Source organism: Pogonomyrmex barbatus, unplaced genomic scaffold (assembly GCF_055798465.1).
Source record: "Pogonomyrmex barbatus isolate J1 unplaced genomic scaffold, ASM5579846v1 scaffold1, whole genome shotgun sequence".
Classification (NCBI taxonomy): domain Eukaryota; kingdom Metazoa; phylum Arthropoda; class Insecta; order Hymenoptera; family Formicidae; genus Pogonomyrmex; species Pogonomyrmex barbatus.
Genome location: NW_028297098.1, coordinates 14,279,332 through 14,292,670, shown reverse-complemented (window position 1 = coordinate 14,292,670; position 13,339 = coordinate 14,279,332).

Genomic DNA, 13,339 nt, shown 5'->3' with positions numbered 1-13,339 from the left:
AATCGCTGCCTTCGAGCTGCACCTCTGTCGGAATGGGGGGAGAGGGGAATGATATTGAGGTCGATCTGTCTTTGAGACACAAAAATCGAATCGACGACAAAATATTAGAATTAAATAGAAGTCATCGCTAAATAAACTATATCTCCCTTTCTTCTTTGTTCCTCGATACAATAACATATGTTTATTATTGCGTTAATAATTAATGAGAGCGTCGACTGCGTGTGATTCCAGGTACGGAGATATCCGAAGTCGCACTTCTCGCTTTATCTCGAATCTACGTGATTTCCTCGCCGCGAGCGCGGTCACGCGTGTGTGGGCGAATCGACGCGATTTCGCGGTCGCGCGGCAAAAAAGAAAATGATTTACGCGCCGATCGCGCCCGGGGTCGAGCCCGTAACGAGATACGCATCGGAACGAGATACTACTCGGAATCGCGTCGGCTGCGATCCAGCCAAAACAAAGAGCCGGGCCGCCTCGCGGTGGAACTCGGTTCGGCCGGCCGGTTGGCACAAGGACCCTTCCTCCTCCTCCTCCTCCTCCTTCTCCTCCTCCTCCTCCTCCTTCTCCTCCTTTTCCTTTTCCTCTTCCTCCTCCTCCATCTTCGCCGCTCTGCTGCTGCTGCTGCTGCTGCTGCTGCTTCTGCTCTTCTCTCCTCCCGCCACCCCGCCGCTACCGTCCTCCATAAACCGAATGCCAGACAACGAGGGCATCAGCCCCCGTGAATCACCGCCGGTCACCTTCACTTTTTATGCAACTTTGTGAATCCGACCTCGCCGCGCCACACCGCCTCGTGCGTCTCCTCTTCCTATTCCCCTTTCTCCTCTCCCTCCTCCTTCGCCGCGCGTTATGAATACGCACGTGCAATCCGGATCGGTTACCTTTTTATCGATGCATTATCGGTATGTGGCAATGGGGATAAGGATGTTGTCACGTTATCAAGGCGCTTTCCTAATCATATGTCAACCGTCGGTTATTGCGCATTATTACAATCGTGAAACAATTGTCGAGAGTTCTTTCTTCGCGGTACGGTAAATAACAGAACACTTAGATTCTGAGAATGTGTTCGGGTATAGATATCGCATAAGTAGATTACGTGTATTTCCTTTATATTGAAGTTAGAAATATATTTATATAAAATATAGCTTTTATTAGATAAGGTAGTACAATTTCAAATTCATTTCTATTTTTTTCAGCGTAATCAAAACAATACGTAATAAAAAATTATAAAGTTAAATTAAGCAAGTAATTAATTATATAAGTAATTAGAAAAATAAGATAAACATTTACGGACAAGTATTTTATTAGAAATATATAAGAACAGCATTGTTACGATCGTGACTGAATCTTGATACCTATAATAATTTATTTTTTAATTTACATATATAAATTCAATAGGCTTTGTTTCTGTCCACCAATTACGTGCCGTTACTAACGGACTCGCGACATAGCTACCTAAAGCCAGAATCGTCCTCCTTAATACCCCAATAATCAATTTAATAATAAAATTAATTAATTCTCCGATTAAAAATTCTCTATAAAAATAAATCTTTTTTTGAGATAAAAAAAAAATAAAATTAAAATTTTTCAATTTTTCAAATTTCATTTTTCCTCTTGGACTTTACCTTAGCCTGTGTATATTATTTAGAGCTCACATTGCAGTAGATATTATGTAAATAGGCGCAATAATGTAATTCGCTCGAGTGGCTTCGAATGAATTCGGGGAAACTCGAGTTCGGGGAAAAGAAAATTTGGCGGAAAACTCATTCATAACGGACGCGAATACAAAGTTCGACAATGAAATTAACATAGATCGCGCATGCATAATGACATCACGTGTCCGTCGGTGTGCGGCAGTGAGCAAATTCGGTATTTCAAGGACGCGCACGCGTGCGGCGACGCGCGTCGCAGTCCCGATTGTGCAGCTACGCGCACGTACGCGCGCGTGGAGCGCGTGCACGGGCCACGTGTGTGTGTGTGTGTGGTGTGTGTGTGTGTGTGGTGTGTGTGGTGTGTGTGTGTGTGTGGTGTGGTGTGTGTGTGTGGTGTGTGTGTGTGGGTGTGTGTGTGTGTGTGGTGTGTGTGTGTGTGTGTGTGTGTGTGTGTGTGTGTGTGTGTGTGTGTGTGTGTGTGTGTGTGTGCGTGTGTGTGGTGTGTGTGTGCCGTTCGCGCGAGCCATCGAGCGCGCAAGAAAATGAGGGACTAGGTATAGTAAAAGGAAAAGAAAACTTCCTCAATGAAAAGTGAAAGAAATCCATTGCGTGGAAAAACGAGTTTCCCGAGGAAGCGGGAAGTCCGTGTTGATGCACGTACGTCGATATAATCCAACGATTTTCTTTCGGCGAATACTCGAGTAATGCTTTAAGGATGTATTACGCCTGCTTTTATGATTTATATTTACGATGAAAAAATTATGAAAAAACTTGGATCTCCCCAAATCACGTTTACTTAATCCGAAAAGGTCTAGCTGTAGTTTAAACGCGTTTAGCTATAGTTTAAAAATTATTTAACTATTTAAATAAGTAAGTAGAAGTATTTTAATAGAAATATAATTGAGAAATAATGACAAAAATCTCAATTTTTTTTTTTAAGTTTTATGTAAGTGAAATATTCAAGATGATTTATGTACAGTTTTAACGCGAGTTTGCGACGCACAGATTATTCGTTTGATAAATAAAAATTTGCACCTTTCTATTTTATATTTAAATGATTTTTTTATCCAGATTCTAAATCGCCGCAAAACTTTTCGTATTTACTTTTAAACACCTTCTAAAGGTGTCTTAATATTTCCTTAAGCGGAAATGATCGGTTGGCGTCAATGTTTAATTGAACGTAATCGCGATTGAGTCAATTTTCGCTGCCTCGGGCTTATGGCAATAATTATGATTATCACTCCGCGACTTGCGATATCTCCGTTTCGTCATTACTTCATTTTACTCGAGCCGTTTCCATTGTGTAACGCATAACACGCGTCCAAAGTGGGAAATATCGTAGCCGTTGCTCTATACGCAACAGTTATACATTGACCATGCGCAATAACTATTTCTAAACCGACGGAGGAATCGTCGCCTTCGCGAATCATTCTTAACTTTATTGCGATACGTCGTGTACGGACACGTGTACCGTGCGGTATGCGTCATTGAAAAGTACGGAAAGTGCATGCAGTTCAAGTATACATATATAGAGCCCCGCGTTCCTCGCGCGCATCTGTGACTCGGACGAGCTGCGATTATTTCTTTGCGCGCCAGAAAAGCTCTCGATGAGTCGGCGCGTCGAAATGAAACGTAACAGGCGACACTGAAACGCTGAAATTATTTTGGACTCACCCATGGATATATTAAATCGCACCCGTATATTTATATTAATTAATATAATTTATATTAATTAATATTATATATATATATATATATATATATATATATAAATTTTAACATAATTAAAATGTATTTAAAATTTTCTATTTAAATTAAAAATACTTTCCCTCGAGATGCACACGGAGGATTTAACGCAACAACGCGTTAGCCCGCTTTCTTAAAAATTTGCGAGATATCCATTTAAATCGATAAATTATATCCATAAAATATATCCATAAGTTATATCCATAAATTATATCCATAAAAACCGAGAAATTAAATTTATATATAAAATCCGGATCGACGCGTACGCAGGCGCAGACGATTAAAGTTGCATCGCTTTATATACGAACTTACGAGTCATACCTGGAAGTCCGCTGACGAGGATGCAGCTTTATTAGCATCCTTGCGCATGCTGTTCAAGGAATCGTCAACCGCGATAGTCGGAACTGTCCTTCGGGAGTGTTTCACTTCCTTCCTAATCGCTTCTCGGTAGTCACGCGCCTGTAACGATGAATCCGCGAACCGATCGCAATATTCGAGAAAGCTAGACAGTTTGAGCGCGCGCGGCTTCTACGAGCGAGATTTCGTTCTCTTTGCCTCTTTCCCGCGGACGATATTTTGCATCGCGCGAAAAGGCGAATTTAATCCGCGAAAGCGCCGAGTCATTAGCGTGTCATTTCGACGTAAGTCTCGCGTCGGCGTGTGGGATCGGGCGGCGTGATTTACGAGCGCGACTACGCGCCGCGCCGCCCGTACAATACCGCTTTGCGATAATTAAATCTCCTCTCCCCACGGGAAACAATGACTTCCCCTCGCCCCCATCCCTCCGCGAGAGAATACCCGATGCGTATTATAGCGGCGAAATCGCCGCCGTGATAATTAAACGCGACCGTATCGATGCGCGACCGGCGAGTTGCACGCGCGACGACGTTATTAACCCCTAAGTGCGTCCATCGAGGGCGCAAAATTTTTATTTTTTTTTTTTAAGATAATAAAGCGTTTTACGACTAATGGCTTTTGCGTAAATTGTAATAAACGTGTCGATGTTAAATTTATTATAGAGAGATTAGATTTTTATTTACAATAGATAATCTATTGTAATTTGATTTTAATTTGTTAACGTTTGATAATAATTAATATTATGATAGAAATAGATTTCGTGTACATTCGTATGTAATTTTGTGATACTCCTCTATAAGGAATTACAATTATAATAAATATATTTTCACTTTCTCTATAAAACTACCGTAAATCTAAAAATACCGTATCTAAAAATACATGTAATAACATATTATTATATTTCACTTTCCATATTGTAACATTTGTAATGTGTTAACATTTGTAACATGTTACATTGTTTTAAATAAGTAAATAAATACAGTGATTATAACGTAAGACAACGAATGTTATGTCAAAAGCTATATAATCGCAAATAATTATTTTTATTGTACTTCTGATATGTTCTCCTTTCATTTCTATTAATTTGTATTTTATTACGTTATTCAGGCATTATAACAAAATAATATAAAAACTTTATAAAAGAATTAATTTTTATTTATAAAAAAATTTGTTTTAATCATCGCACTAAAAACATTTTACTACATACGAGGGCAAGATAATGAAATTGACACTATCTTCCAAAAATTACCCACAAAAATTCTAATTTATTTATAATTTTTTTCATTTTCTACATATGGTAGGCAAGGCTTTAGTTAATCAGAAAAAAATTCATCAGATTTTTACGTTGCCACGAAAAAAAAAATCAGAAGAAATTTATAAAGATCTTAAAGCCGCCATCTTGCCTCCTTTTCTCTTACAATACATTTGAATTTATGCGTCAAGTCGTGTTAAAGATAAGACGATCAGCATATTCACGCCCACGGTACTGCGCGAATATTATTTTCTTATTTGCCAAGAAACAATTAGACTCTCGGCCGCGTCCTTAGCGCTGAAAGAAAGTCGCAGGCGGACGGCCACGGCCAGTCACCTCTGTTATCGCGGTCTTTAACGCGCAAGGCCGCGCCGGGACCTCCGTATCTCGATCTCGACGAGCTTTCCTCGACGAGATTTCGAAATCCTGGTGCGCGACCGGTTTACGCATTATTTATCCGCGCGTCACAACGTCGGGAGAGCCGTTTTGACCGGGCCGCCAATTAAGCGCGTGGGATGTGCCTCGAATAGGTCAATAAAGAATTTGCGATGTAGAATATTTATTTACTTTTTTATTTATAGTAAAGAGAGAAGATCCTTTTAATATAAAATAATCAGCAAAAATAAGAGTCATTTATTAAAAAAGAGATATTATATATATTTAAGTGAATTCAATCTGGATGAAGAGAATTGATGTAATGTAAATTTTTATGTTACGTAGCGCTAATAGATCAAGTTTAATATATAATTATAATTGTGATTAGTGAGGCCTATCGATTTATCGATATAAAAATTAACGAGACGAAAGAAATATTGTTGACTTTTCGTAATCAGAACACAGTGGTTTTTCTGATAAGGGAACTAGACAACAGCCACAAACTTACTCTGATAAGCAAAAAGAATGATTTTGCTGAAGTATTTAAAAATTTGACCGATCTGAAAATAATTTATTGTGCCAACAAAATTATTATATAGGACGCTCAAGGATAAATAAAACTAATATATTCAAACATTTTTAATATTCTAGAGATCAATTTTTGAACGTCTTACAAATATTTTGATGGTACAGCAAAATTATTTTCAGATCTGTATCAAATGAAATTTTTAGATATTTCACCCGAACTATTCTTTCCGTGTAGTAATCACTCATATCGATTTTTCAAAAGTATTTGCATTTAATGTATAAAAACCAAATTTCCGCGTGATATTAAAGGTAATCTTATCATCAATTCTCCCGCGACGTCGAGCCGAACCGTCAATCACCATCTCTCTCTTTTCTCTCTCGCGTGCTAATCAGAGGTGAAAGAAAAAAAAAGGAGATTTTCCCGCGCGGGGGACGGGGAACGGGGAACGAAGAACGGAGCAGCCCGAGTTATGCCACGGACAGAATATTAATATTATCTAAGAGCGTTTCTATTCTGCCGTGCGCTAGTTAGATCATTAATATAACGGGAGAGAGTGCATATTTTAAATAACCACTTCAACAACAATCATTTCCCCGCACGCGTTCGCGGTCTGCTCTCTCCTTAACTACGTCGGACGGTGGAGAGACGTCGAGGAGAAAGTGTAACTGTTAAAGTAATAGTGACGACGCCGGTGTAATCGCGGGATTGCGCGTGCGAATGCGTTTCAAATAACGCGCCGAGCGCGATTCCCCCTTTTAATCGGCTTGTCATCGGACATTCAATTCGAGGACAGAACCTCCAGGCGGAGAATTTCTGATTCCGATACCTCGAGCCCTTTGGTAAGAGCGGTTTTGCTCAAAGTTATTAAAAAATTCTGCTAGATATAGATTTGAAAATTTTGTTGCGCCATCGAAGTAATTGTGTCGAAGGAAAATTGTGAAAATTTTTTTATATTCTGCCAGCCAATTTGAACGCTCTACATAAATATTATTTTTAATCTCTGCATCTGACTAGAATTTTTTTAGTATTTCACAAAACCGTTCTTCACGTATGTATATTCCATGTAAATTTGCGACAAAAAGCGACGAATAAAACCGCATGTAAGACCGCATTAAATAAGAAATGGATTGAAAATGAAGTAAAATTCAGTTTCTTAGATTAGAGATGAAGGACGGCTTTATTTTGGGGGGTTACCCAAACGGGAAATTCGATTTCTCGTTTGTCGCGCAACACGATTGCACTGTGGGGATTGATTCGGTCCGTGCAATTATCGTGCTCGTGTAATAACGGTGATAACTGCGGCGAGGCGTCAATCATCGATTGTATAAAGTCTAAGGTTCTCGACCAGATCCAGTCGGGTTCACTGGCCTCCGTATTCCAAATCTCAAATACGAAAACGTACGAGCGCGTTGGGGTTTCCACACTGGGTGTTCCAAAAATAACGATCCCGCCGGACATGCCGCTCCGCGGGATTCCGGAGAGTTAGTCGCTTTACACTGACAATATTTTTCTCGAATTTTACACGCGTGTCGAGGAGAATTCTGAAATCTCGTCAAGCCCCTGTCGAGGCACAAGTAGAAAGCCAGGAGACTCGGTCGATTTTCATCATTGCCCGTATTATTTTATTCGATTACGATAATCGTTTATCGACGAGGATTCGAAAGCGGTGAGAAACACACGAGTTAGAAGATAAAATATTTAATTTCGCGTTTATCGCTTTCTCGTCCCTTATTGTCGTCGAGGTCTATCGATGGTTATCGTCATCGGGATACGCCATTTCTCGTCCACCCTGTATAAAAGACGGGAGCCTACTTGGCTCGCGGACGGTACTTTCATCCGCCAAGTGAAAGCAATATGAAAGTGCTTGATTGCAAAGTAGAAAGGTGAAATGTACGATAAAAAGACGAAGCCGTTACATGCGTGTGTACCGGTCGACCCATTTGAGAGCGCGCGGAGAGGCGGGAGAGGAAGGGGGAGGGAGGAAGGATGAAGCCGATTACGAACGGTGGAACGTTGCGGGACGGCCCTTGATTTCGGTGCCTAAGGTCAACGGTCGACATCCGCCTCTAGCGAAAATAAACTTCGCCTTTAATCGCGAGCGCGAAATAAACGTAAGCGCGGTCGTCGTCGTGGTTTCGCACCACGGCGAAATTGTTTTATCGGCCGGAGGATAATCGGAGGAGGAAAACGCGGCGAGCCGCTATTACGGGAGCAGAATCATCCTCGCTTCTGTTGCATCGCGCATAAATATTTTGCCGAGGGTGAATCCAGCCGGGACGCCCTGTCGCGTAACCGCGCTGAATTGTTGTAACACCGCTGTCGTCCGGTGCGATATCGAAGTTATCAGGACGGGGGTTATTTCATTCGGCACGGGTCAGGCGCGCGGGGTAAGATAACTTTTGTTAATCTTCGTTCACGGGAACGGAGAAGAAAGGGTTGATGAGTGGAGGGAAAGGAGGAGAGAGAGAGAGAGAGAGAGAGAGAGAGAGAGAGAGAGAGAGAGAGAGAGAGATCGGAGGGATGCGAAATGCGAGAAATTTGCGATTGTTCTGGCGCGATATCTTGGTGTTTTACGCGCGGACGTAATTTAGAGGCGTTTATAACGTTGCGAAATGAACGCGTAACGATACGCGCGACAGGTTCGAAGGAGTTAAGATACGAGCGACGCTCAAACTGCGACCAGCGAAAGGTCAAAGGAATGATTTGGTCGTTGACGCGTCCACGCCCCTGCTGTTTTTCATACCTACGATTGAATAATGCCTATTTTTATGCAAGCGCGATTATTTTTGCATCAACGGCGCGCCTCGCAACAGTCGCAACAGTCGTCTTCTGCGAGGTAAAAACTTTACGATGCGAAATAATCTATTTTTAAGTTTAGCGTTAAGAAAAATCATCCGAGCTAGGGGAATATTTAAAATTAAGATAGCTGAAGAGAAAAGGGGAGACGCTCTTATTTCAAAATTAAATTTTAGTCTAGTCGATATTCGAAATTAATTCAACGAGACTTAAGACATAATAGTCTCGCTGGGAGGGACCCGATTTAATCTACCTTCTATAATTCGGAGCGTTCGCGCGGAGGAAAAGTCGGTTCCGACGAAATGACTCGCGAAATTAAGGTGCGTACGCGTCCAGGCAATTGCAGAAGATCACTATGATAGAATACGAGAATTAAGGGGAGTTTTTTCTCTTATTCGCCGGACGAGTGGCTTAATCGCCTTCCACGTAACTCCGGCATAACTCTCGCGCCGAGATCGAGCGCGTATCCAAGATCACGTGCCGAAGGTAGGAAATCCTAGGCGAACGGCTATATCGGAGAAAGCAGCCCTCGCTATTTATCGACGTATGTGTATCGCCATCGCCATGCCACGGCGATGCAAATTCATCTGCATACGCGGCAGGACGGGCTTTTTTGTTTCACGCCGCGCGATCGGACCGGGACACTTTTCTTTCGTCTTGATCTACGAGCGATGTCGATTTTACTTTCTAAGCGCCTCGACGAGAGATCCTTACGATTAATCTAAACGGCTTGCAGCTTTGATCGACAGCAGTGTGGGCTGCCGCGATGTCGCGAAAGACTTTATTGCAAATGAGATGTGACTCGCCGAAGGGTCATAGGACAGCTGACGTGTTGAGGTTATATTGGCTATAAAGTGAAAATGATTAAAGCTCGAATAGCAAGGTGTCGGTTTAAAATTATCTTCCGTTATTCCACGTCAGTCGACTAAATAATGACGCAAAGGTCATAAGACAAACGTAACGTTTCTATCGATGTACCTTTGTCACAAAGGTATTGTCATTTAATTGTCATTTTCAAGCCATATTTAATGAAGTTATTTTTTTTTTCAATTAAATAATAATTATAATTAAATTAGTGTACTTATTTAACTGACTTTCCGATTGTTTGATTATAATTACATTGTAATTTTGTCGTGACGTCAGCCGTTTGTTAATTAGAACCATCATTATGAAATCAAGTTTATTTGTCTGTGATTTCATTAATAATAAGCTTGTTTTTTTCTGAATACATTATGTTTTTTCGGCATACATTATGTCTTTTCTTTTTTCTCTAAAAGATGAAGACGAAAATGACAAAAACTCAAATAACAAGACATTAGGATCATCTTCCGTCATTTGACGTCAATCGACTTAAATGACGTAAAACGAATATTTCCCGTTCATATATCATTTGCATAAAAATATCATCATTTAATTATCATTTTTAAGCCATTTATTAATAATGCGTTACTATTTTTTCTTGATTACATGATAATTATAATTAAAATAAATAAAATAAGTATATTAACTTATCAGCTGTTTAGTCATTACATTATAATTTTATCGTCATATGACATTAACTATTTATGACTTATCATAAATTAAAAAATATCCTTATGACATCATGTTTATTTGTTATGTGATCTCATTGATATTATTAACTCATAATAAACATTATTTACTGGGAAATTGATAAAAAATTTATTTAGGAGGTGGATTTCAGACATATGACTTTTAATATTTAGAACAGTATAAAACGTACGTTTCGCGTGCGCTATTTTTAATATATATTTTTATATAAAACATTAAATAATATTTACATTGTATATTATATAATCTTGCTACTCACAAAATCTCACATAATTACTACTTCGGATTAACTAACGTTACTTACCGAATTTTTATTTCCAAAATTTAATATTTATTCCTAATATTTTCTTCGTGTGCAAAGCTCAACGAAAAGATATATACCTTATATATAATTTTGTTATAAACCGTTGAAACCTTTATGTTTGAGATAGCGATACAATAGTACGCGACCTTGGTGCTTTGTTTACAATCGACGGGTATTGTATACGCGCACGCAACGGCGTTATTATTTAACCACCGACATTCGTGCGGGCAGGTGATGCTAGTTAACATTATATTTAATTATATTATTTAATTATTTTATTATCAAAGATGCTATAACGCTTCGTGGAAATTAAATTTGATTTGTAATATGTGTTGAATTTCTAGCCAAATTATTGTTGTTTTAGTTAAGAGTTTACGTTTGCCGCGGCTGATACGTCACGTGTTTACGAACGCTACCAATGTCTCACCGGTGTTCGTAGGGGTAGGTCGCGGTACGCATCGTTCCGTATTTCTTCGTTCATTTCCTCAATGCTAAATGATACCAAATCGTGCTATATCTTATGAATGTAATAGTAAATGGTTTATAACGCGCATAATTAACAACTCGTAAGCATATCGAAATGACTAATTGAATAACAAAGTATATACATATTTAATTATTTTATTTTATTTTTTAACGTAATTTAACAAATGATTTATTCCTTTGATATTCATGAATTTTTATAAACGATAACCCCTCCAAGGGGTACGGCCTTGACGTGGCAGAGGGGCTCAGTATTCCGAGAGATTCCTTTGGTTTCCCCAACGGAATCCCAAAGACGAAGAAGCTAACAGTACCCGTTGCACCGTTATTAGTAATATTAATATTAACATTAGATAATATTATTGTTACTAATAATGTACTAACACAGCACAGCCACGAGTCGTTCAATGGCTCTTATGTGGCAAATTAATCGGTCAATTTTTTTAATTGACCGTCATTTTTCCGCCGCCGATTTTCAAGTGAATGAACGAATCGCAGCCAGTTCGTCGCGCCGCACATTTGCTTCGGGAGTGCCGTACTAAAAGATGACCGGACTAAAAGACTTTTATTTAAAATTAGTCCGCGCGCGATTATAATAATTCGCGAGTGTTTTTCGCGAGTGTCCTGTGCTGCGAGGACATCCGACAACTCGACATCTGAGGAGAGGAGGAGGAGACCTAGGAGAGGCATCGAGCATCGGTGGAGCAACCTTGCGGTAAATATATATTTTCTTTCTCAACACAAAATTAATCACTTTCACATTTATTTGGGTTAATAAATTTCGATAATTTAAAATTTATAGTTTTTTTTTCGGGAAAGAAGAACAGTTTAAAATATTATACACTTTCATTTTTATAAAGATTTTTATTGAAAATTATTTTATTATTTTAATGAATATTTAATTGAAAAACAAATATGTAGATTCAATATACGTAAAAACTATTTTGTAAAATATCTATCATTTAGAACACTGTTATAATTTAAATGTTCTGTTTCTGTGTTATAGAATCATCGTAGCTTCATGACAGATTCACTCCGCTGTTGCGCATCGGATCGGTGAGTGACACAATCATTTTTTTAATGGGGTTACAAATCTGTGAAATTTGTCTTAGATTATTTTGTTATATATTTATATTTATAAAAATATTTCAGTTGGATCTTCACAGATTCGTTGCCCTAAAAGAAGTAGACTTAAACAGTTTGGAATATATATATATATATATTTAACCCTGGTTTCTCGCAAGAAAATAAAAATAAAATAATTTAAACGTTTTAAAAAATTAGATATATATGTATATAATACATAAAATAATATAGATAATTTAAAAATAATAATAAATTTATTAAATTTTCTTTGGGAACACATTAATATGTGGAGTTGATTAAATTAATTTAATTTTCGATTTTTTTAAATAAATATTTAATAGAAATGGCACAAAACCGCGTAAAAATTTGTATGAAAATGTTAGTAGTTTTCAAAAATAAGTTTTCATTCAAAACTTTTTGATATATCTCTTTTTCAATAAAAATAGAAGCAAAGATTACAAAAAATGCTCATATCTTATATTTATGTAATAAGAATATACGTTTCTTATGTGTATTTTTTATTTATCTATCTCTCCTCTTCTTAAATTTTACCAGGATTAAATATCTAAATCAGTATATGAAAATCATATATATATATATATATATATATATATATATATATACTATGTATATGTATATATGTATATTCAGACACTTTTTAATAATATATCATAAAATAATATATCATAACATATTACAACACAAAACGATCTTGAAAATGATCTTCGCAATAACAGTCGCTCATGAAGTGAGTGCAACGTGCAACTAATCGGCACAACGGAAAACTGATAACAATAATTTCGATATATTCGAGTATCGACTTAACACGCCTTTTTTAGAAATGGAATTTTCTAACTTTTAACTTCTTTAAAATTATTGTAATTATAATTTCTTATAATATTAAAAAAAATTTGACGTAATAATTATTGTAAGAATTATTATAGAAAAATTATTGTAAGAGTTGTATTTTTAAAAGTAAATAATTGGCAAAATTTATATAAAATATATTAGATTTTATTAGATTTTTTTCTTTTTTATATTGTTATGTTCTTTAATTTAATTATTTCGTTTAGTTTTATAATTTTTATTCTCTTGTTTTTAGTTGAAGATTACGATACAGTTATATCTGAATCTTTTAACGATAAAGTCGAGAATATGCATAAATAATCTGTAAAACATTCTTAATTGTTATT